We start from the raw sequence: 27,127 nt of genomic DNA, 5'->3' as shown, positions 1-27,127 counted from the left end.
TTTCTCATAAGCTCTGGCTGGCTCTCTATGACTCTCTAAAAGTGCTGCAACTAGAAGAATTTATTTGGCAAGAACCCCACCTTTTCCTCACATGTCACATCTGGTGTACAATGTCTTCTAACTGTGAGCTCCCATAGGATCTCAGTCCACTGAAGATATGTTTAGTAGAGATCCTTGAAAAGTTTCCCTAGTATTGATACACTTTTGGAAGTAAGACAGAGAAACATTCCTTTCCTATCTCCCTTTCACCCTGAAACTTTTCTGTAGCAATAACGAAATGGTAAATTATGGGAGAGATTAGCTCTCCTCTTTTGCTAAACAAGCCTACTTAGCCATCTTTGGAGATTGCATAATGTTTGCAACTTGTCCTTAAAATAGTAATTTACAAGTATGTTGAATATCTTTGGCATGGGGAAAGTGGGCATATCATTTTTGGAGACTGGTCAATATAGAAAACATCATATTCATTCCAAATCTTTTATGTGCTCATTCATGCTTTATGAAACTGGAGGTTGGGGTGGGAAGCACAAAACCAAACTAAGCCCAAAACTACAAACCTATGGCATTAAAAAGGGGAAATGGTGTAGAACATGTAACAGTGTCCAGTGGGTTCTTTGAGGGAAAAATGGCAAGAAAGATTCACTGACAAAGTTCTGCAACTTACAAGCAGTTCTCACATGTCTGAATCCAGATTGGATAAATTGTAGTACATTGTGTTCATAATCTTGTTGAGTATATTGGGCATTAATTACTCTGAAATTATAGGCATCTTTTGGTACTAAATCCTTGCTGATCCTAAAGTACAATTGCTGGATGCAAGTCCCTAGAAAACCAATTGGACATACTTTCCAAGAATGTGTATATAAGATCACAAACTACAATGGCCTGAAATCATAATTGGATATAAATAAATGGGTTACAATCCATTATAATGTTTCAAATACTTTCACAGATGTTATGCTCTCACATGTGCACTCTCTCACAAACTGAGTAAAATGTTACACTTTCAAACTCACATCCTTCTGAAAATAACAACAAAGTTCTGTTTGGCGGAATAACATGTGTAATCTGTAGATATATTAACATGTTCTAAAACATCATTATATATCAGTGTTTTGAGCATCCAGTGCATCTGAAATTTCATTATCTGACATTTTTTTAAACATGTTTACAAGCAAATCGTATTTTTATGTACTTATACTTTTCATCTCCTTATATTTTTTAAAAAAGTATTAAAGGACAGCAGTTCTTCAGTCTAGCCTTAGATCTGAAGTTATTTGATCACTGGTAAAGCTGGCCTTTACCTCAGATCTTATTTAGTTTCTGTATTTTGGGAGTGTTCCTTTTTTAAAAAAATACCCTAATTTAATTAAAGTGATTCAACAGTCTTCGTAAAAGGTAATATAAGAGAAATCTATTTATAACACAGCCTAATACTCTCAAAAGTAAAATTCATTTCTTTTTGAAAGCAAAGGCAATGTTATTTCACAGAGCCAGTCAACCTAGATGTAAGCGTGGTCCTTAAAATAACTTAGAGAAATTTGGAGGTTTTCATAAAATTATGAAGTCTATATAATTTTGAATGTCTTTCTTTTATCTTTCTGGCATATAAAAGAATGGGCATAATAAAGAAAGAAAAGAATAATAAGAAAGAAAAGAATCGGTGCAATGGGACTAGAATTGTTAAGCAATAATAAATAATAAATAATAAATCATAATTAAACTTTATATCCAGCCACTATCTCCCTACTCTCACTCAAGGTAGCTTACAAAGCACTCCAGGGTGCACATATAACATCCAACCAGTAAAAACAATGCAAAAGTATAAAACAAGTCACATAAAATTATAACAACAACCAAGTAATGAGATCAGAGGAGATTTATTCAACCATTCATATCAATTAAATCTGCATAATTTGCATATTAATAAAATAATCGTCTTTGAGAAAAAAGTATTTGTTTTTAGATTATACATGGAGTTGTCCCAGCAGGTCTCATATTAGAATTGGTCAATGAAAAAGTGTGTCTGCAAAAATCCTTTCCACTATCCCATGTCATCAGTCAGGTTGGCAAGGGGCTTCTGGAAATGGGAGCCAAATAGCATCTGGAAGTCCACAAGTTCCCAAGCCCCGAATTATTACATGCATCCTCTTCATTCAAGAAAAAAGGGCGAAGTTTGTTTTGTTTTTAAAGTTAGTACTTGCTACCCATTGTAATAAAAGACCACTGACATTTTAAAATAGGCTTATTGGTCAATTTTAAGTGCTATTTAAAATCAATTGCAAGTTTGTAAATATGAAAATGATTAGCTAAAAGTTTTACTCCATTGTAAAATGTAAGCGTTTTGATTGTGCCAAAGTTATGAAGCCCATTCCTATTTGCATTCAGTTCTAGTTCTTCTCTTGTGAGACTTGTGAAGTAGAGTTAAAGATCAACCAGAATGCATGGCATAACATCTGCACATAGAATATTGCTTATGAAGTCTTGGTTTGAGTTTGCTGTGAAGAGATTAAGATAGGGTGGTAAGCATGCAGCTCTCCAAATGTTGGTGGAGTGCAATTCTCAGCATACTACACCTGTGGATAATTTGCCTCCTGAATTAAGTTCTGTTATTCCCCCTAAAATCTGTATATCTACATGTCGCTGAAGAAGAAATAAATTTTCATTCACACATTTTTGACATCAGCAACATACAAATAACTTCAGCATGACAGGCTGTTCTGCTGTCAGGGAAAAATGAATATACATTGCTAGGAGACATCAGAAGTGGGGGAGCCTGTGATGCTAGTTAAATGAACAATGAAAAATCTGAGTGATGCTATTAAGTCTTTATATCATCTGCTCCTTCTGAGGTTTACTGGATTCTGATGTTTGTGTAGTTTTTTTCACTGGCCAAGAGGGGCCACTGCTGAGTAGCTAATCCTTCTCACTTTTCTTCCAGCCCTTGACTAACTTTATGGTGTGTTTTGGCCTTTGGGAGAGTTTTCTATAATGGGGTTACATTCTGTTCCTGATAGGAAGACCCCTCTAGGGGTCTGGTGAGGATGGAAACAAAAAGGAATTTTAGTCTTTCATGTTCTTTGCTAACTTTCTCATAAGGAAGCTATGCCCCAACCTTTCCTATTACCCCTGCATTTGGAGATAACTAGTAGGATGATTGTGACAGTTATATATCATTAGATACAAAATATATCCAAAGACCCTCCATCTCCATCTAGTGTAGTGTGGTACATTTACATCTCCTGAATATTCTCTGAAAGTATAACACACTTTCCTCTTCACCACACTATCCTGAGAATGATCCTCATGGAATCTACCCACTGATACCCATATAATTGCAGTGGATGTACTGCTATAAAGGTTATACACCAAAGAACACAGGCAGCCCCCATTTATGAACAAGATAGGTTGTGTAGGTTTGTTCTTAAGTTGAATTTATTTATAAGTCAAAACAGGTGTCTTTTTAAGTGTAACTAAAACCAAATATGCAAATATATAAGCTTCAGGTTATATATGAGGAAGGGATAACATCCCTGTGGTGTTTATTTTGCTGTCTGTGCCCCATTCAGAAGATTTCACCTTACTTTCTGTCTCTGTGATAATTAGATTTTGCAAAATTTGGCTTGTTGTAGAAACAAGGATTGGTGAGAGTTTCAGTCGAGGCACCGTTTCCCCATGATAATAACTCACAGAAGTGAGTTTTCCTCCCGAGAGGCAGATTTCTCTCACTTTTGTTGTCCTACCTGCATTTGTAACTACAGTAGAGTCTCGCTTATCCAACCTTCACTCATCCAACATTCTGTATTATCCAATGCAGTCTGCTTCCTTCTCAGATCCACAGCTGTTTCAGTACATTGCAATGTTTTGGTGCTAAATTTGTAAATATAGAAAATATGTGGTATAAAATAAACTTTGAACATCGAAAAGCTGTGTGCAATGGTCAAAACACATTCTCCCTTTCTCCCGCTATATAGACATTGATACTTCCATCATTCTTTAACACAAAATGAAAATTTGCTTTAGGTAATTCAATACTTTTAGTTTATTTTGTCCATTCAGGGACCAAGGTGAAAGTTGTTCCCATCACCTGTGGCCTGATGCTTTCAGCTAAAGACTGAAAGTGATGCCTTTTTAAATGCAAAACATATTCTGCCTTTCCATTTTGCTATTAGCAGCTGGGATGCAGAGTGGCCTGTAGTAGAAGCACTTAAACAATGAAAGAAGTTACCTTGAAATTGTGACAGTTATCTTTCTTTTAGTGGAAGCTTTCAAGGAAATGAAAGGGTTATTTTTTATGTGTCTTATGGTGTGCATTTCAGCTTTAAGGCTCTCTTATTTTAACTCCAGTTAGGAGTTTGTTTTTCAATAGACTGGGTTGTTTTACAGACACCACTTTAACTGCCATGGCTCAATACTATGGAATCCTGAGATTTGTACTTGGGTTTAGAGAACTCTAAAGACCTTGTAAAACTACAACTCATATTATTCCATAGCATTGGATCATAGTAGTAAAAGTGTGGCAAACTGTTATTGTTCTCCAGTGTGTATGCACCCTGTGACTGTTTAGGTCAAGAATGGGAAAACTAGTTTGTGGCCCTAAGCCAATGCATGGAGGTTCCCTGTGAAGCTGTGTTACTGTGTCTTCCTCTGCAACCAGCACAAGAATAATATAACTGATCAGTGATGGGAGATGAAATATGCAGGTCTCCTTAGCCCAGTCTTTCATCTGGAGGGACTCTTTTCCCAGCAACATAGCCCATCAGGCACTTTGTCCTGCATCTTCACTTTTTAAAACTTCAGTTAGGACTTTGGCAATAGATTGTAGGTGAGTCTATACTGTAGGTATTACTTTAATGGCCAAGGCATGCTTTTGAAAAGAAAAATCCAGGAAGCCTTTAGGGCTATTGTCCAAGTGATGAATGACATAAGAGGCCTAAAACATCAATATTTGTCCCCTTGTGCCCTCCAAACTTTAATCAAAGTGTTCTAACCATTATGAGATGAAGAAACAGTGAACATACATTTCTTATAAAAATGCACTCTTATTTTATTATAATAAAATATATTATTTTATTCTGATTATTCTGGAAACATAAAGTAATACTGCTCACCTTCTTGGAAACAGATTCCTTTTCAAAGAACCCTCACCCCACAATTTAATCTCACAGTACCTGAGCACATATGCTCCATGCTTGTCAACTTGATTGTAGAACCTGACCATCCATGAGGGAAGTTAGATTGCTTGATCAGAATGTGGAGAGAATAAAACAACCTCTGGGCTAGCATATGAAGAACAAGAAGCTTTCAGTTTCTCATTTACCAGCTGTGCTACTGCCTTTAATGGTTCAGGTCTATGAATCACTATGAAGTGTGTTAACTTTTCTTCAGTGTGCAGTGGATTCTGAAAAATTTCACTATGGAAACAGCCACTAAACAGAGCCTTTGTCCAAATGTCACTTGCAGTTCTTGACTCCAATGTGAACCTTCTAGAAAACTTTGATGCTATTTCCCACTCAATTTTTCCTAACCCTATTGTTTGACCCACTGTTTGGGAGGCTTTTTCATCTATGGTGTGTACAAAAGAGATGGTATGCTGCATAGATTTGTATGTTTTCAAACAGGTTTGAAGTAAAACCCCATGAATCCTAGAATGTAGTCCATTCAAACGTTCTCCCATCCGTATCACAGCAAATCTGCCCATTAGTGGCTGACATTAAGAGCCCTTACAGTCATGCAAATTCAGAATAGCTGCCTAGATTTCCTGGATGAATGCCAGTTGCACATAGACCAATTTGCTGCTGATAGGAGAGCACCTTGGGCAACTGCTAAGGTTGGATTGAAAAAACTGTTGTACATATTGCTTTTCTGTATCTGTTGGAGGTGGAAATGAAAACCTTATGGAGTGTCAGCATATGTTGTTGGCAGCACAGTAGGCAGCATAATAAGAGGAATGAATGCCGAAAGCTTCTACAGTGACTTTTTATTTCTTTGCTCTTGACATTTTTGTGTTCCCATTTGTTCAGTGTGATATGTGTGCGGCTATATATCAGCCTTACAAAAAGACAATTTCAGAAGTTTGTGTTACAGAATAAATGCCCTTATTAGGATATTACTTATGTGAAAAACTCATTTCAAGGGATGATTGGTTTGGGAAAACAGATCTTGCAAGTAACAGTCAACATTCTCTTCTTCAGAAAGCCATGCCATTTCCTGGCAACTATCATCTTGTGCCCTCTTGTAAGTAAACTATTCATTTCAGTGGAGCTTTTCAGTGAATTTGCATGGACTGCACATAAATAGGCAAAATTCTTAACTTCAAGAGAAATGTTTAGTTTGACTTTTTAATAAGCGTGGCAGAAGTCTCTCAGTTTCATTTTTACTAACATTTGATTTCTGTTTAATCTCAAATTCCTGTCTCTCTGAATATAAACATATTTTCAGATTTTAGTAAATTTTCCAAAAGCAACAAATTACAATTTTCTGCCATCTCTCACCCTCTCCCCTTTTCTCTCACTCTGTTGTTTGTTGACTTTGATGACTCAAAGGATTTTATACTGTTTTCTTAGGTAAAGGATACTTGGAAATGGTTTGTCATCACTCTCCTCTGAAATATAGCCAACATAATCTAGTATTCCTCGTGTTTCCCCCATCCAAATACCAACTAGGCCTCACCATGAGTAATGCCCACTGTCAAGATGATCAGGTGACAGTGCCTGTCTATTTTTTTTAATGTCAGGAGTGACTTGAGAAACTGAAAGTCACTTCTGGTGTGAGAGAATTCACCATCTGCAAGGACATTGCCTAGGGGATGTCCGGATGTTTTTGATTTTTACCATCCTTGTGGGAGGCTTCTCTCATGCCCCCACATGGGGAGCTGGAGCTGGCAAAGGGAGCTCATCTATGCTCTCCCTGGATTCAAACCTGTGCCCTGGCCAGTCTTCAGTCCTGCTGGCACAAGGATTTAACCCACTGTGCCACTGAGGGGTCCTATAGGCCTGTCTATACCGATGGCACAATTACTCTGAGAATAAAGAGAACAATAGAGTACCTGTATGATATTTGCCATTAAATGTGCCTGGAAAACATAAGATGGCAGTGAAAACAGTTGTGACTTGTTCTGTATTGGAATTTGCTCAACGTTTTACTTGGACCCAAAGTTGTGGGCTACTTTGTATCCTGGGTCAGAATTTGGAGCATCCCATGACTTTGGTTAATGTGGGTCAAGGATGTGTTAAGATGCCCTGTTTCACTTTATCCTGGATCAACTCTGTGCTTTATTTGGCCACCAAAGAGCTCATCTGGAGATCCTTCATGGTAAGTGGTCTACTGTGTAGATGTGCCCTAAGTCTGTTCCCTCTCTATTCCTTTTAAGTCCTTTCACCTTGGGTTTGAAGATGTTTGCAAAATTCATTGCAGTCTTTTAAAAAAGCCAACATGACATTTTTAGCCACCCACACTTTTTAGTTTTTGCACCTTATTAGTGTTTTTGCAAGGGATGCTCATGCTGGTCTGTGTTTAGAGTTACATTAATGAAATAAATTATATGTGTGTATACACACAGATGCCCAGAAACCACTCTGGTTGCGATAGATCTAGAAATATAAAATGTACATTCCTGAAAATTGGCGTGTACTCCTGGTAATGAGCATTTTTGGATTATCCCTTTAAATATAACTTAACATAAAATAATCAGTTGACATATCTCCTTAGCCTGGAGCAATGTTTCTCAAACTCTGTTTCTCCAGGTATTTTGGACTTCAGCTCCCAGGATTCCCAGCCACCTTACCAGCTGTGGGAACTGAAGTCCAATACATCAGGAGGAGCAGAGTTTAAGAAACACTGGCTTAATTCACTAGATGCCATAAAATATCTGGGCCACTAGATGGCAGATACAAGATCCCTAGAAGGCTCCTTAGAAGACTGGAAGTCTTTAGATATGATCCAATGATTCATTCAGTTTGGGTTGGGGATATGGAGGACCAAACTCTATAAACCAACATTTCTGCACTCTCCACTTGCAACAAAAATGTACTGTTTTGTGGCCTTGCTTGTCCCCCCCACTTTTTTTTTACTCCAAATGTGTATATGTTTCTAATATATATGTCTTTATATGCATGTATGTCTGAAGATGGATAATAATTTTGAAAACTTTTATGAGCTTTTATCTTCTATTTCTTAGATTGGTGTCAGCTTTTTATGCTTTCCAACTTTATAGTCCCTTTGGAAGAGGAATGTTACTTTCCATGAGTGAGGTGGAAGCTCCTTCCTTGGAGGCTTTAAACAGGCTGGATGACCGTCTGTTCTTTGATTATGCTTTTCTTGCATTGCAAGGGGTTGGACTAGATGGCCCATATGGTCTCTTCTAATTCTCTGATTCTATGAACTAGATTAATTTAATTTCATTTTTAGTGATTTTTCCCTAAAATAAAAACTATATTACTATAAATACAAATAACTGTCACTGTATCCTAATGTACTTATTTTAGTTATAGTATATGACCAAGTGCTTTGATGCCACAAGAGCTTTAGGAATCAGAGTTCACTCCTTATTACCTAGAAACAGTGGAATATTATGCTGTGGCACCCACTTCTAAATTATAGGAAGGGTTTAGAGCCCAACACTAGATCTGTGTATTCATTGGAGAAAGGGACCATTGGAGGAAGGTAGGTATTAGGGATGTGCAAGCCATTAAAATGGTTCAAACACATTTGCCATTCTTAGTCCACCAAATTTCAGAATGTTTCATTTATCCATGAATTTTTGGGAAATTTTCAAAGTTTTTATAAACAACCTTTTTTATATAATAAATAAAGTATGTCCCTAGTTTGAAAGTATTATTTCCTGTTTAACTATGTAGTTCTTACTTTGAGAATAGTAGCTCTACTCCAGGAACTTTGTTTTGCACCAAAAACCTTTTTAAATGGGTGGATGACAATGTTAAATTTGTGGACTGGACTGCAAAATGTGCTATAACACAATGTCCCTCATGCAAAAACAAAGTCTTTATGTCAGGAGGAGCAGAGTTTTAAAAACTTTTGCCATGTTTTTATGATAAAACAAATTAAGAAAAGACATTTATAACCCAAGAAAACACCCCCAACATATGGCCATCCAGCCTTTGAATAATAATAATAATAATAATAATAATAATAATAATAATAATAATAAAGAAAACACGTTTCTAATTTGAAAGTGTTATTTCCAGTTTAATTCTGTAGCCCTTACTTTAAAAGAAGTAGTAGTTCTACTCCAGGAACTTTGTTTTTGTACCAAAAACTTTGTTAAATGAGTGAATGATAATATTAAGTTGGCAGACTGGATAGTATACAAGAAATTGTGCTATAACACAATGTCCCTCGCACAAAGACAAGGTGTTTGCAGTTTCATAAACTTTCACCCTGTTTTTATTATAGAACCAATTAGGAAATGACATTTATCATACAGTAACAAAAATCATGAAGAATATAAATTCTGGCTACAGAGGGGCAAATATCTCTCATTCTGAACAGTGCACTGCATTCTGGGAAATGTAGTTTAGGGCAGGGCTTTTTGAATTCTGTGTCATAGGACTCCTCCCATCCCAAACTACATTTCCCAGAGTTCTGTACTGTTCCCAGCAAATGCTGCTCCCTCTTTTGCCCGCTTCTAATGGCGAGACTTCATTAATTTACAGAGGAAAGGCAAGGCACTAAGGCAGCCTTTTTGGCTTTGCTTCCTTGCACTAAATATGAAACTAACCTTGGGAGCCTCCTGAGATTTACAAAATGAAAATAAAAACAAAAAATGTATGGGTTAAGTTTTGATTCTTAAATTTTTGGCATTGGCTATGCCCACATATCCAGTATCACCTCATAAGTATGAATGTAATGAACTTGATACGACTTATGAGGCCTAATAAAAATGCACACCTCTATCAAGAATAAATATCTAGTTTGTAAAGGGTTCATAAAGACCTGCTGCCTTACAGAGGCAAGGATAGGCCAAGAGCAATTCACAGACTATATGAAGCCCCAGGTCACTGTTGCTTCCAGAACCATAAAACGATTTCAATTTCCCCTCTCAAAATGTTCCCAATTACTCAATAGGATACCTGGGGCAATTTCATCACACTTTTTGTGAATAGTAACAAAAGGACCATAACGTCACAAAACTAAGGCAATATGGGGAGTGCAATGTGTATGTTGCTGGGGGAACTACTCCCCCCAAGGCCTTTGCCCCTCAGATCCTGAGAACTAACCAACCCTGTACCAAAATAAATGCAATCCCTAAACATCTGGGGCAGTTTCTGCAAAACAATACACTTTCTGGTGTTTAATCCTAGTGAATATGGAAATGCTTGCAAATAGGAGTCCTCTACAGTAAGGAGTCCTTACTGAGAAGAGAGATTAGTATGTTTGTTTGACCCTCTATTTGTTGCTGTAAAGTAATTTCCATCAGCCATATCCAGGAAAGCCAAATACAAAAGATATTGGGAGCCCCAGTGCAGCAACTTCTTTACATTATAATCATACTATGGAACCAAAAACTGGAAATTCTAGTTGCCCAATGGGGATTAGTTTGAGGGCAGGTTAGTATTCTGATATGGCTGCTCCATTTGTTGCAAAATTTCTATTTTGGAATAAACATCCCACGAAGCTCCATTTCTGCTTGGTGGGATGTTAAGCAAGCATGTAGATTGGGCAAGGGAACAGAAATATCTAATAGCTGGCTACCTAATATCTGGCTACCTAAAGCTTAGGTGAGATTTAAAGCTGAGCCTTGCTAAGTCTTGCCTACTTCATCTTACAACATAGAATGTTGTAAGTAAATGCAATAAACACCCTTGACCAGGCATGTAGCCAGGGGGGGGGCTCGGGGGGCTTCAGCCCCCCCCGAAATTTTCATGGTTTTCGCGAAAAGGCCTTATTGGTGCATTATTTAAACTGTTATGTTTATTCATATCATGATCTGATCACCATACTCAATATATCCCATATGCATGGGGGTATTGGGGTAATGATACAAAAGGTTTGCTAGGCTAGACCCTCTTTCACTCAGACTCAGCCCCCCCCGAAACTCAGCCCCCCCCCGAAACCCCCCCTGAAATTTTTTTTAGCCCCCCCCGAAACAAAATCCTGGCTACGGGCCTGCCCTTGACTTCTTTTCTGTTATGGTTCCTCAGCAATAAATCCAGCAGCATCTTATCAACCATTCCTTTAAAACAAGTAAATAAATCCAATTTCAAACAAGTAAGTAACTTTAAAGAAGTAAATCCAACTGTCACATATGTTACATTCATTCCCAGTCTTGTTTGTATTTCCTCCACCCCTTGGTTAAAAATAAATCCTGGGAATTAACATAGATTTTGTTGTGCTGTTCCCACTTTGTCCATCTGTCCACACACCATGTTATATTTGACATTTAAAGAGGAAGAACCCTCTTTAATTTTTCTCCTTCTCATTGCCTTCTTTATTTTAATTAATATTAAATCCTGTATTGCAAAAAAACATTGTAGGTGTCATTATGATTTTTTTAAAGGGTCAGAGTCAAGTTGAATGACTGAAGACGTCATCTTGATGGTAAGGACAATAGTCTATTTCAGGGATAATTAAAACCAACAGAATGCTTTGATGAAACATGAGGAGAAGGTGGTCAACCTACTATGTTTTTCCCTTTACGGTTTTCCCTTCCCACGTCACTCTTTTGTGGTAGAACTTTTAGAGAACTGTATTGAGCAAGCGATACAGAAGCAAGTACCTGAATGAAGGCATTGAATCAATTATAGAGAGCAGAAAAATTGCAGAAATCTCATGGTTTCTTCCATGGCAGTTAAAAATGAGAAGGAAGGGTAAATTGTCTAGATCTGTCTCTGTTTGTGGAACATCCATTTAGTGGCCAGTTGGGGCTAGAGGTTTACATGCTTTGCCAAGCTTATCTTTGGGACTATTGTGAGAAACAAGATGAAGACGGCTGAATCTTGGTGTCCCATGTTGCTTGGAGCAGGACCACTACAATGAAGGTACCCCACTGGAGTTATTATTAGGATTTCTTTAATAAAATTAAAATATTCACCAGCATTTGATATTAGACACTTCATCTCAGCTTACAGATTTCATAATTGTCAGAAGGATGGCATTTTAATTTTAATACTAACCACAGTATTTTAATGTTAGTTCTAAAATAGATGGCAGATGCTGTGTCTCCACTCTGTGCAAAACTAGTCTTGATTTTAATTGGCTTTGTTTGTTTGACTTTTAGCCATATGCTAACGGCCAGAGAATCTGCATAGTCAGTGAATGTATCTCAAATAATGCACTGGGAGTTTGGCATTTTCTGAGCATAGTCTCTTAGCACATTTGGTTAACTGCTAAAAAGTGGGTTGGGAAGGAAGTGGGATATTTCATTTGCTAGATAGAATCTCTGACGTGTGAATGATCTGAAACAGAACACTTACTTCCTTGAAAAATATCCAAACAATGTGGAAAAATTCCTCCCTTTCTTCTTTTTATGAGTAGCACATATGAGAGCTGCTACAAAGCATTTGTAGTGCTTTTTTTTTTTTTAAAGAGAGACAAAAAGCTATATGCACATGTTCTTCTTTTGTTTGTAGTTATTCATCTATGCCTTAGTGGAAGTTTGACAGGGAGGGGTAAGCTCTTTCTCACTGCTCCTTTTGAAGTGTCAAAGATGGAGGTATTAGAGAAATAGTTAGCCTTGGCCTATGCAGCAGAATATCAATGGTCTTCAAAGAGACTGTCTTTTACAAACTCATCCTTGAAAAATTATTAGATTAGCAATAAAGTAATGGATATTATGAGGTCAAAGCTCCACAACTGTGACCAGAAAAGAACAATGAGAAGATTAGTCATATAGGCCAAATAATCTCTTTTGAGTTAGCTAAAACATTTGACTACCCAAGTTGCAGAACAAGATGGTAGTCCACCCCAATCCCATGTACAAAGTACACTAAACGAGCAACTGAGATAACAGATTTATGCAGATATTATGATTCAAGCTATGTAGCATATCATTGTCTTCTCCTTGTTTCCACAACCCAGCAATTGACTCTGAGGTGAAGGCTTCAACCTGGATAATTCTTGAGCTTATTTATAGGCTTCAGTGAGTCAGATGATACATTCTAACCTCCAGAACAAATGGGTAGATGCCTTGCTGGGTCAAATGACTTTTGCCTTGTTCATTTCCCCCATAAATGAATAAGAATCTTGTCACTTCATCAAAGAGAGGTAGGAAACATCTTACATATTATTGCTCTTCTTCCCAAGTTGCACAAACACATAAATAAATAATAAAGACCCAGCTCTTAGCCCCTTTTTCTGAAGTACATCATGTGTTCCTCCTCTCTCTTTGTGTCCGTTTTTGTTTCAACCAAATGGGGAAAAAAGTAGTTGAGGGGTACTGGTGCAAATAAATGGCGAGATTAATGATTGAAGCATAAAGTATAGCAATGCAAACTCTTTTTTTTAAAAAAAATAGTCTGCATAGTTTGCCCTTGGTATCCACTGGGATTTGGTTCTAGGACACACATGCACACACATTCTGGATACCAAAATTCATGGATGCTGAAATCCTATTATATACAATGGAATGATAACATTGTGTCCCTTATATGAAATTGTAAAGAGTATATTTGCTTCAAATCCATGGGTGAATCCATGGATATAGAATCAATTGATACAGGGGGCTGTCTGTACTTCATTAAAAAAACGAGCATGAGCAATTTCAAGAGTTCTTCCCCCTGGATAAGATTATGCACATGTTTGTGTATTTTTGATGACTTTTCATATTTAGGGACTATTTTTGTAAAATAATTATTTTATATAAAATTGTGTTCATTATGCAAATATAGTTTATTATTGTACAAAACAAGTTTTGCAGAAATTACAGATACAAACAAGCCCTGAGCTGCAATGAAAGAAAGATGCCTCTGATACATTGAAACAGGATGATGCTTGTAATCGCTCAATAAGTTTATGATTCAGGATGAAACAAAATTTTATGACAAGGAGAAAATCTCACATTGTGAACTATGATGACTCCATAGGAAGGATTGTCTGTTTTAAAATAAGGGAGATTTGGGAATGCCAAGCCTGGAAGTTCTATATTGCCCTTTTGTTACTGTTACACAAGTCAGATCTAACAATATGCCCTTGTAATTTAGAAACATCCACCATGGAGGATTTCTCTCCTATTTTTAATCTCATACTAGCATATATATGAAGGCATACCTGTCTTGCTAGTTAAATGAATAGCAGACAGGTTGATTTGTGGAGTATTCACAACAGTGTCCTTCAGAATTGCTACCAAAATTGAAGGGATTTACTACCATGGCTCATGTGGCTCTTACACACTTTAGCAGGTGAACTGACCTTTAAATATGATTCTTCTCAAAGAGGTAGTGACAGATTAAGGTCTCCTAATTTATAGTCATTTTGCCAGAGGCTCAGCTAGACAAGTCCATCTTGGCAGACTTTAATAAGAATGAGTTGCTCTTAAAACAACTAGGAATCTATTACATGACTGGTAAGACTAAGTGCTACTTTTGGTTGAGCATTATTGATTAATAATAAAATGAAACTTCCTGTATTGAAAATAACTACAATTGAGCCAAGATTACACACCTGGCTTTATGGCTTTGCTCCTCCAGAGCCTGAAAAATGAGTTCTTTGAAGTTATTTCTTTCTTTTATAATAATTGAAACATACCTAAATAATGTAATGATTGTAACTACATTCTCATTGTGCAACACTAACAGGCAGTGTCATCTTAACACAAAGATGTATCAGCTGTTGGAGGTTAGGGATAGACAGAAGCTTCAGTGATTAGCCATCCAATTAATCTGGAAACCATAGTGCTGGCTATGACCTACCATAAGAAGAGCCAAACTAAGCTCATCATCCTAACAGGCAAAGATAGCCAATGGCCAGCTGAGCCGGTTCTGGGCCATCTGAAACTGTATTTCATCCAAACCCTTCTCATCTTAAGGAGGAAACAGGAGAACTGCTCTTGTGTTGGCCTAGGTTTGTGTTGGCATTGTGACTGATTCACTCAGCTGAAGGAAGTTTGCTTCTTCTTTGTTCCTCCCTTGGTCTGCCCATTTTCTACTCCATCTCTCTTTTTTACTTCTTCTGCTAGTAGATTTTAGTCAGCAGAGCATTTCATTTGGCAGATGGCTGCCCTGGCAGATATCTGATGTCAGCTGTCAAAGGAAGGTTCTGCCATAGCTGCTGGCAGAAGAGGCTTGGACTTAAACCTAACCCCTTACAGCTGGCACCTTTTTTGAGACACTATCTGTTAGTTTTACAGTTACAGTGAGGTGTGCACATTTCTGTGGCCTCACAGCTTATATGTGTTTTGTACACAGGGCGGCGGCAGCTGGTACTGTTTGTTTGTTTTTTAATCTAAAACAAATGGGGTGTTCCTGAATGAGAAAATAAAGGCTTTCTTTTGAAATATTAGAAATATAATGTCTGTTCAAAAAGTATTCTGTACAACACAAAATTTCTTCTGCATATAAAAGGGAAAGCAGGCATAGCTGAAAGGTTGAGCACATGCTTTCTATGGAGAAGGCCCAAATTTCAATTCTGTAATCTGGCAGAGCTCCCGGTGACGCAGTGGGTTAAACCTCTGTGCTGGCAGGACTGAAGACCGACAGGTTGCAGGTTCAAATCCGGGGAGAGGCGGATGAGCTCCCTTTATCAGCTCCAGCTCTTCATGTGGGGACATGAGAGAAGCCTCCCACAAGGATGATAAAAAAATCAAATCATCCAGGCATCCCCTGGGCAACATCCTTGCAGACGGCCAATTCTCTCACACCAGAAGCGACTTGCTCCTGACACGACAAAAAAAAATCTGGCAAACAATTAGTATAAATGAAAAAAATATTTGAAACATGGTTAAAAAAACCCCCACAAACTCAAATGCTTTTTAAGTATTAAGAAATCCTGACGAGAAGAATCCCAGGTTTATGAGATTCTTTGCACTTTGAAGTTTTGCACTAAATTCACACATGTTTGATCTGTGCAGATACCATTTTTGTTGTACAGGAAATATCATTTCTGGCACAGAAAACATTTCTTTTCAGGAATATTATAGTCCAAAAAAAAAAAAAACACCTGTTTGCTGTGTGGAATATGATGGTTTGTACACACAAACCATATGTGAATTTTGTGAAGTGTAAGTTAATTCCAAAATCGGGTCAAAAAACTGTATTTGAATACTTTTAGTGAGACAAGAATTGCTAAACCACTCACTGTTCCTTTCTTTGTGAAATGTCAAGCAAATATATGAATAAGGCTAAAAGTTGAGATTTACATATAAGAGATGTGGCATATTTGTATGCTGATACTGCATCTTCTGGTGTTTTTGGGTCATTGTGAGCTATGCAAACCTCAAATCAAATATTTGCAAACATCTGCTGTTATGTCCTTAAATAATGAAATTCGAAAACATATGGTGTGATTAAAAAAAGTTAAGTATGCCAACACAGCATTAAAATTTGTTGGATCTGTTCCCGCTATTATGTGCTTAAACTCATTATTTCTATACCTTTCTTTTGATCTTATCTACACTGTTTAAGAAATGTCTTACCCCTAAAATTATTTTCAAACATTTCTGTTAAAGCATTTTGCTTCACCTTTATGGATGCTGAAAGCATTTCTAATTTGATCTACAGATCAACAAATGTACATTGGTAATCTACTGTTCACTCACGACTTAGAAAGATAGACATGTATACGTCCTTCAAAATTCCAAAAACTAAAATTATCATCTTTCTTTAATTAAAATAATTAACTAAGGATGTGGAAATCTATCATCTTGTTCTTATGTTTATGAGAAATCCCATGGCATTTCTGTTTAATGTTCTTATTGGGTTGTGAGCCTTTCCATTTCCTGCATGATTTTCATGCCTTCCACCTTCCCCAATTAGGCAGGGACAAGCCTAATCTTCTGTCATTCTACAGTTTTATCTACTTTCGAAATGCCTCTAAAATATCCCAATATTTCAATTCTCTTCCCATTTCCTACCTTTGTCCTTAGCTTATTTCAAAGTGCAAAATGAGTTTGAATTCACCTGAGTAGGGAATAGAAAAGTGGTTTAGCTGGGATTTTGCCCTTCTCCATAGGATCAAGCAAAAGCAAAACGCTATAATCTGTCCTTGCTTATGTGTTTTTCCATCCTATTTTTTTTTCTAGCTTGGCCAAACGCTGATGTTGCTTGGCTATATATATACTACTTTTCATCTGCAAAATATTGTATGGTGTGGGATCTGTGTACATTTTCCCCTCAAAAATATATCACCCACATCAAAAATGCTTCCATTTTTAAGACAAGATTAGTATTTTACGTAGTATTACTGATCTGTGATATGAAATTAATAATTCTGAAGGAAAATGCTCACCCAACCTATTTTTTTTTCTGTCTCTATTTCTGTCTCGTTAATTTTGTGGTATTTGTAAACTACTAATATTTTGTTAAATGTGTAGGTCCATTTTTAATTTTAGAAGCAATTTTAACACTCCAACTTCAGTAGTATAACTTGTTTCTATTCAAATTCCATTAAGCTTTGGTTCATAGAGGCCTTCAGAAAAATGCCATCTGTTGTTCAGGCTGCCTGTTGTCAGTCCATTCTGCATGTAGCATTTTGTCAAATTTGTCTGTATTGCTCGACCACCATCCAAATGGTGTTGGATGTGCAAATATATTCATACAGGGAACGAAAACATGAGTGTTACAAACATTAGCAATTCAAATAGTGCAAAATATTAAATGCTTTTAAAGCCAAGATAAGTGATTGATTTATAGAGTGTTGGCATCTTAATATTAGCATGTTGTGAATAACTTGGGATGTCAAGAAAATATCCATGATGTATAATGAATGTTCTATGTACAATGCATAAAATATTTTTGGAATAATTAAGTATGTAACTATTAATACTATTTTAATCATGTAAGTAAAATTTTGAATACCCCCTTTTTTAAAATAAAGAAATGATTATGTCAGATGAGCACTAAAACTACATAGATGCACATACATTGTATATTAATATTTAAACCAGTGTGGTTCCCCACACTGTCTCCTTAGATAGAGGCATTGTGGAATTTCCATTTGTCAGTAAAATCTGTATTTAACATCTCTTCTGGACACATGGGCATTCAACTTATTATCACAACAAAATCTAGACAGTCAAAGGCAACATGAAAACTCCACATCAACATACTTAAGTAATGGAATCTTGAGAAATTTTAAAGGAGAATGAACAGGTTCTCTATTATTCTGTATTCCTATTTAAGAGGAGTGTGCATATTTAGGTTTCAATATTTGACACCTAAACATGCACACTCCCCATAAGTAGGAATATAGACACATCACTTTCATTACATTTGTTACATTACAATTCTATAAGGATGGAACATTTATCTTTGCCTCTCGCTAGTACAGTGGTTCTCAACATGTGGGTCCCCAGATGTTTTGGCCTTTAATTTCCAGAGATCCGAACAGCTGGTAAACTGGCTGGGATTTCTGAGAGTTGTAGGCCACCTGGGGACTCACAGGTTGATAATCACTGCTCTAGTACTTTTTTGTAGTTAACACATAGTGCAACATTACCATCTTAAAAATATAGCTCAGACATTCGTATGCTAAAGAATGCTCTCTTTTGTTGTGCATCTATACATCTTGAAATAGATACCTGTGAACACACAGTTTTCCAGGGATTAATATCCCTTAGCATTGCTATATCTAGCAGCATCCATTACTAGACCTAGCAGAATGGCAAATGTATCTATTTAGCATAGTTTAGTGAGAACAGAAACTCTCTCCAGCATAGTCTATCTCTGTCAGACATGTCTTGGCTGTCAACTTTGAACAGTACATCCTTTATCAACAGCATTTTTCTATATTAGATTGACATCTATTTCTTCACTTGTTTTTCCCCCTAACATAATCAGTTGACATATCTGGCCCAATGAGATGTTTATAGATTCTTGTTTATTTAAACATCTTTTCCTATTCCAGTTGGATTCTCAAATGTGACAAAAACCACCAGATACATTTAACTTCCAGATTACATTGGCCCATGGTTTGTATCAGCTGTTGCTCTCTACCATAGTAACTCTTCTGGGTTTATTATTGGTAAAGGCAATGTTGACCTTTTTATACCTTTGTTCATGCCAGCAATGCTGATAGTTCTGTTGGGTGGTATCTCATTTGTAGGGCTGGGCGGTTTCATTCGTTAATTTCGTAATTCGTTATTAATTCATTATTTTTTTGATAACGAAGCGATAGTGAACCATTCAGGAGCAACTAAAAATCCAAACGAATTTTTCAATTCATTTCGTAATTGTTTCGTAATTGTTTCGAAATCGTTTCGAAATCGTTTCGAAATCGTTTTGTTATTATTTCCGCATGTCTGGTGCAAGTTTTATAGTCGTTGTTTGTTTTATCAGTGATAAAAAAATTATCACACCAATAGTCAACAACAGAGGGAGAGGTAAGCTTCAGAAGTTCCCCCTGTCCCATTTGGAGGTTTTTTTAGCGTATTGCGCGGTCGCGTCCACCATTAACGAACCGATTCGTAATCGATTCGTAATTGTTTCATAATTGTTTCGTAATTTCCGAAATTTCGTAAATTTCGAACTTTTTTAAAGAAAAATTTCGGAATTCTTTTAAAAATCGAAACGCAAAACCCCCCTAAAAACGAATCGAGTTTAGAAACAATTTTTTCCGTGGTTGCCCAGCCCTACTCATTTGGTATCAGCCATTGGTTGAGGTTCTGGGTTTGAGCCTGCCACTTTTGGACTCTCGCTTGCTGAGGTGTTCCAGCGAGTGTCTCTGTAGATCTTAGAAAACTATTTCTTGATTTAAGTCGTTGACGTGCTGGCTGATATCCAAACAGGGGATGAGCTGGAGATGTCACTTAATAATAATAAGCCATGAAAAGACAAAATAGCATCAAAAAGACTCCCCACAACCCAATAACTATCAGATGCCTCTTTAACTGAAAAGCTTTTAATTGCACTATGTAACACTACTTTTGTTTCTGGGTTATAAATGCCATTTCCTAATTGGTTCTATCATAAAAACATGGGAAAAGTTTATTAAACGGCAAAAACCTTGTTTTTCTGGAAGGCCCTGCAGCATATTTTGCTATAGTTTTTCAATGAATATCTTATCAAGTCTCAACTACTAGTTCAACATAGATTGTGGCAGCTACTCTTGGTTCGCTCCCGATACCATAAATAAATAACCAACTGCTTTGCAATGCAGTTGACAATTGGCCCCAGTCATCCCATAGCATTGCTGTTTCCTTAAGACCCCAATCTGCAGCATCTTGTTTTCTTTAACTGATGTCTGATTTTTTAAAGAAATAAAACCAGTTTGAAGATTTTACAAAGATACACAAGGAGGGAATTAAAAGAGCTCACATATATTGGTGACTAAGCAGGAAAGGGAGAATACAATGTTCTGGATGTCATCTCTGTCGGAATAATAAGGGCTTGATAGAAATGTTTACAAAATGTATTTTTGAATGTAATATTCATCTATCAGCCATCCATTCAGTTTCTTCATGTTATATAAAATTACAAATATTTTTGTGGATTTCTGAATTAGTTTTTCAAAAATTTGAAGCCCTCTCTCCATAATATAGAGCATTATTTAACAAAAATTAGAAGCATGTCCAAATACAATGTTTACAGTTCTCCCTCTCAAGTTTTGAAAAAACAATTTCATTGCAGTTTTACCTTTCTCACTGAAGTTGAGACAATTCAAGAATATTCTTTACATTTTTATCTGGGCTGCCTCACCTAGGTTTACAGGCATGCATATGGTGTAATGATAACAAAAGTGTAGTAGGGACAGGTAGATAAAAGTGTGATGTATGAGAGAAAGCCAAAGGAAAAGAGGGCTTTTCCTTAAAGTCTTCCCTAAAGTGAACCACTTTGAACAGAAGAGACACTAACTGAATCTTGTGAAGAGTGTTATTCCCTCCTTGTGTCACCCCATCATTTCCTGTCATGCTGACAGATGGATGTAAAGCATTAACTCAAGACTGCAAAGCAGCTACTGTGGCTTTATCTCTGTGCAATCAATGACTAACCAATGCTGCTGGGTATGGTGCCTCATAAGCACTAGAGCAGTTATAAATTATTCATGTTGTGTACTGTCAGCATTTTTACTGCAGTTGTAGACACCAAGGCTACAAGCAGCACCTATTCTTTGAGCACAAGTTCATCTTCCAGTGCGAATGGCCCAGGAGCATTTTATAATGGCTGGGCCAGATGTTGTTTGCTTGACAGAAAAAAATGTTGCTACTTTGCTCCTTTTTTCCACCTTGCACATTTTTAACTTTGCCTAAGCACATGAAAAATGAAACAGCGGGTGAGGTTTGAAAATGGAACTATTCAGTGTTCTGATACCATGTGGCTGTGATAACTCAATAATGCATTAACTCTATGCAAAATATAACTATCTTGCTAATAGCTATTCTCTCACACATGCACAAGCATATGCACACACATACTTAAAGTAATTGTCAGTCATTAAAGGGAGATGGAGTTTTTTTTTTAAAAAAAATGAAAATAATAGTTAGGTGCTAGGTATCTGTTCTTGTATCTATTTTTAACCTGCTGCTGAAAATCTTTCGAATAGATAATTTCAGTCCTGCATCTCTGCCTTAAAACTGATTGCAGTTTGAACTTGTTTTATATTTGGGGAAGGAGTAGGGAGAGGGATATTTCTTTACATGGGGATTTTTGACTGTAGGCATTGGGAGGAGAGGGTATCCTATGAAGACAAAATAAGAGTAACCTGTTGGAAACACAAAAGAGCATTTCACTTTTTGTCCATGATTTTTTTTTTACATTGAATGTGTCACCCATTGACTTTACAAAAAATTATGGTGGTAGAAAGGGATGAATTGAACAGTCCCCATTAATCCTGTTGCCCCACTTTTTCAGCTGCTGTTCAAATGTCTTCCTATTTCTCTCTTCTTTCTCCCTTTGCTTTTAGCTTACTGAGGCCAAAGTGCAAAAATAATTTGCACTCAATTAGATCAGAAGGAGGGAAACGAGAAGTGGTATTTGAATCTGTAGCTTCACCTTCCTTGTGTGTTATACCTCATTAATGTTTTAGTGCTAAACTTTGTGATCTCAGTTTTGTGATCAAGAAATGTGTGTTTGTAGGGGGCGGGGTGAGAATTTCTTTCATAATTTTTGGATAGTATTGTGAGACAGATACACTCCTCTGGAGAAGTTTGGGTGTGTGTGTGTGTGGGGGGGGGGAGGGTAGCTGCCATGTATCATTATTAGGAAAAGAGTGTTACATTGTATCACTTAGAAAGAGGATTTTGTTGTCATTATAGAAAGAAAAGGATCAGACAACAAATGTCATTGATGAGCGAAGATTTAGGTCCAGGTTTAACATCATGCTGGAACTGTAGTATGAGACACACTCTGTGTTTTTATGCCCTGTGAGATCCCTCTGCATATGAGTACCACACTCACAGCAAACTGGACCAAGGCCATCAAATTTTAGAAAGTAGACTTAGAAACAGGAGCAGCCAGTACAGTTTGCAACACATTGTGAAAAGGAGATTTCCTGATCCGAAACCCTGATATTGCTAACCTTTTGAGATGGAGAGCCTAATGCTGCCTTCCACCGGTTGTTGTGAATTTTCCACTCATTTGAGCTACTGGAAAATATAGCATTTTATGATGAAAATATTTACACAATGAGGTCTAATGAAGGTTATGACTGTGGTCTCCAGCATAAATGTGATTTTGTAATCTTTCTCAAAATGCATGAGACTTTGAAAGCAGTCATTGCAGTTTACTACCCCACATGAGTGCTACTGTTCAAATTTCTAGATACTTGGCCTTTACAAAATGGGACTTTTACATAAACAAACAATAATCCACAAAGTAAAGTGCTATATTGAACCTTCATTGCACTTGCATATTTTAAAAACAGGTTGGAAAGTGGCATAATTAAATACATTTTAGAAGTCAAATCACTGCCCATTTTTAACAATAGCCCTAATATCAGGGTTGGCCCAGAATGTGTTACTACAGGAAAAGGTGTCCCTGTTTGCCCCACCCCATCAATAAAAAGATTTTCAATACACAAGGTTAGATAAGTTCTGTGATATTCAAGGTATGAAAGCTCCCAATCACCTTCTCACTACCCTGACAATAGAAATAAAACAATTATTTGCTGCCCTTTCCTAACATACTAAATCATCTGCCTGAGGCAACTGCCTCATTGTGCCTTATGGCATTGCCAGCCAATTAGTCCAGAATATTGAATCTCAGAATCTTTATCAAGGATATGATACTATCAGGGAATTCAACTGATCCGACGTATAACCAAAGGCTAAGTGCATAAAACTGTGCTTCTGAAATATAATTAGAAATATTTCTCCACAGTTCAAAGACATATAATGGATTTGCACAGTGTATGATGATTACTTATAAGGCAAATGAAAGACAAAATAAGCAACCATACCTACTGTGCAGAATTCACCTTCTTTCTTTCTCCATAGTTTACAATCTATTTGCAAGTAGGAAGAAAAAAAATCAGGGCATGATCTTTATACTTAATATCATGTCTGGTTAGCTTCTGATGTTTCTAAATTTATTCTGCACTAATTGCTAGAAGTGCTACAGAGGAGAGAAAAGGTGAGAACTAGAGAGCACTTTGTGATGTGTGTGAAAAGGGAATAAGGCAGAAAAGTCTGAGAGCAGTGTTGTGATCAGATACCATTGACTGCATTCCTCCCTTCCACTACATGTAGTCAAGGAGAAAGTACTTATTTATTATCTGAAATGTTTTCTTAAAAAGCTAAAAAGATCCTCTTAGAGTACTTTACTTTGTTGACCCCCCTACTCTATTTCTGATTTACATGTTCTTTTTGATCTTCTTCTCAAGAGGGAAGGAAAATAGCAAAACAAAAATGGAATGATATATCTCTTGGTGGTTAGTTCATGTGTGTACAAAATGAATTGAAGGGGGGGGGGAGATAAGAGAAACAAGAATCGTTTTAATGGTTGTTCATATGTTTAACCATAGCATACTTAAGAGGTTAACCAAAGATCATAGAAAGGTGGCAGAAAGGCAAGGATCTTTGCAAAGGGTGGGGGAAATGGTGACCGTGGCCCTTTCTACACTGCCATATAAAATCCGGATTATCCAATTTGAACTGGATTATATGTCAGTGTGGACTCATATAATTCAATTCAAAGCAAATAATACAATCTGGATTATATGGCAGTGTAGAAGGGACCTGTGAGCCCTCAAAATATTTTTGGGCCATAACAGCCAGCAATCCTAACTGGCATGACCAGTGGTTCAGAATACTAGTCATTGCAGTTCAGCCACTTCTGTGGAGTTACATGATTTTATCTTATGTCAAAGCAACATGTCAATCACACATCATTGAATTCAACAAGTGGTTTATCACTCTGCATTTGCTCAAAGAGCAGACGTGGCAACTGAGAGCCCTTCCACACAGCCATATAACCCAGAATATAATGGCAGGTAATCCACAATATCTGCTTGAACTGGGTTATTTGAGTCCACACTGTCATATAATCCAGTTCAATGTGGATTTTAGACAGCTGCGTGGAAGGAGCCTGAGACACCTGTCTCTTGAGCACCTGTTTTGGTTCCAGAATGGCAAAGAATAGGCAAATTTCAAACCATCCACCTCACATTGCCATGGCTCTAAAAGAACCCCAAAAAGCTTGGTATCCAAGAAACAGGCTACCTCCCCCTGTTCCAATTGCTGTTTCCCTGAGTACCAAATGTCTTGCATAATTGGTTGCCATGTGAATGAGATGGGAATTATTTGACCCCCAAGATGTTATTGACCTGCCACTTCCAATGACTGTGTTGGCTACATTCAATTCAACAACATTGCATGACTCCTAAACCTGTGCAATAGGCTCCTGGCCTTTGGATCACTCCAAATATTAACAGCTAACTCTTCTTTTCATCTCCACCACTGCTTCCTCTCTCTTCTTTTCCTTGCTGCTATAGCTACCAGCATTATCTCCTCCTCCCACTTACTTATACCAGTGGACATGTGTAGAATCTCAGCCAAAATATGCATTTACAGCTTTGGATGAATGCAGCTCTTCAGATACTTTTGGTCTATAGCTCCCATATTCTTCCTTACTGGCTTTGCTAACTGAGGTCAATGGTATTTAAATTCTATCCACAGCTATGGCACCATGCACTTTACACTCTGGAGTACTATCTATACTGATTTAATCAACATGTGCTGTAAGGGGAGGAAACTAGATTATTTAACAGAGAAAGCTCACATAAAATCAACACATTTGTATTATAGGCTTGTTCATAATGAAGCTCCCTCTGAAATTTGGCTTCCACCACAGCAGCCTCCAGAACTGAGCTAACAATTTTTTATAAAACATGTCCTTGATTAAAACCAAAGAAGAAACACAGCCTGGGGCTTGGTGAAAAGCCAAAAGGAAGAGAGTAGGCCTGGGTAACAATGCAAACATTTGTTTCTAAAATCGATTTGTATTTGGGGGGGTTTTGCGTTTCGATATTTAAAATAATTACAAAATTTTCCTTTGAAAAAGTTCAGTATTTACGAAATTTCGTTAATTTCGTTAATTTCGTTTTTAGAATATTTTTTGATTTTTTTTGAAATATTTATTTATAAATATTTTTTGAAATATTTAAAAATGGAAAATTAACAATGCTTGCCCTGTTGTGGAGTGAACACAGCCACAGGACAGGGACAAACTCTCACACACAGGCACACAAGGGTCTTTTCTTTTTTTAGAATATTTTTTGAATTTTTATAAGAATAAAAGAAAAAGATATTTTTCAGAAATATTTAAAAATGGAAAATTAACAAAATGCTTGCCCTACCCTGTTGTGGGGCGAAAACAGGGCAAAGCCTCCCCGCTGCTCCCAGCAATGAATGAATGAATGAATGCAAGCACAAGCAATGAATGAATGAATGAATGAATGCAAGCAAACAGCCAAGAGCCAACCATCAAGCCTCCCTCCTGCACCTCCCGTCTCCTTCGCAATGAGCAATGCGGCCACGCGGAGCCGCTTTTAAAGGGCAGCCCGCCCAATAACAATGAGCCACGGTGCTTGGGAGCGCCGGATTGGCTCCCGGCGCACCCAGCATCCTCCATCCCTAAAACGTCATTTCCGAAACGGGCGGAAGCCCGTAAAAAAGATGGAGGATGCTGTTTCGATATTTAAAAACACTTCCGGGTTTGAAAATACGTTTTGTAATCGTTTTGTAATTGCTAAAAAATAACGAATATTTAATGAATTACAAAATTAACGAACGAAACCGCCCAGGCCTAGAAGAAAGGTATGAATCCAGATTTCTAGTGCAAAGCTTGGGGAGCAGGACTGTCTTAGTAGCAGCCCCAAAGTTTTGGCATGGACTATCTCCCTTTGTCTTTCAGAAGTGAATGAAAAATGCCTTTATTCAAATAGATTATTTCATATCTATGTTTCTACTACTATTTGTTGGAAAAAAAATACTTGCTTTTTTATTCTAGGATATTTAATAATGCATATTATTATCATGGTTTTGTTTATGCTTTTAAAGCTGCAATGTTTTTTAAGTGTTTGATTTGTGGATTTCTTACATATTGTGGTCCAATTTGCTGGAATAATACATTAGCATGATCATCTAGAATTCCTTTACTCAAACTATGCACAGTGCAAATGTTGTATTTTTCCCTCAGTGCTAAATAGCTATACACTGGCATCACTGTCTTAAAGCAGAACATGTCTGTTTCTCTAAAGTGGAGTATCATGCTTCTACATTGATTCCAACCAAAATGTCACAAATTCTTGAAGCCTCCTGTGTGGTGGTCTTGCTGCTTACAAGAAAATACACAATGAGAATAAAGCTGCTCCTGTACTTCACAGGGGATATATGTTTAGGTTAACTTTCCCATTAAATACTAATTTTAATACCAGATTAATTCAGATTCTTATGTTTTATATATTAAGACAGGATGGGAAAACATTAGATCTATAAGACCCACCTTAATTCTTTCATTTTTACTAGAATTCTGATGCCCATCATGAAAAGCCGTGTGTAAAATGGTAGCAAAAGCCATCA

At 37.0% G+C, this 27,127-nt stretch overlaps 1 protein-coding gene across 1 annotated transcript in view; it reads left to right on the top strand.

Annotated features, from left to right (window-relative positions):
* The window catches only part of ZNF804A (zinc finger protein 804A), a 263,923-nt gene that overhangs the window by 1,484 nt on the left and 235,312 nt on the right, over positions 1-27,127 (top strand). The gene's annotated exons all lie outside the window — the stretch shown is intronic.

The sequence above is a fragment of the Anolis sagrei genome, chromosome 1, assembly GCF_037176765.1.
Source record: "Anolis sagrei isolate rAnoSag1 chromosome 1, rAnoSag1.mat, whole genome shotgun sequence".
Taxonomy (NCBI): Eukaryota; Metazoa; Chordata; class Lepidosauria; order Squamata; family Dactyloidae; genus Anolis; species Anolis sagrei.
Note: the sequence above shows the minus strand (reverse complement) of the source record. Positions and strands in the feature narration are given on the sequence as shown.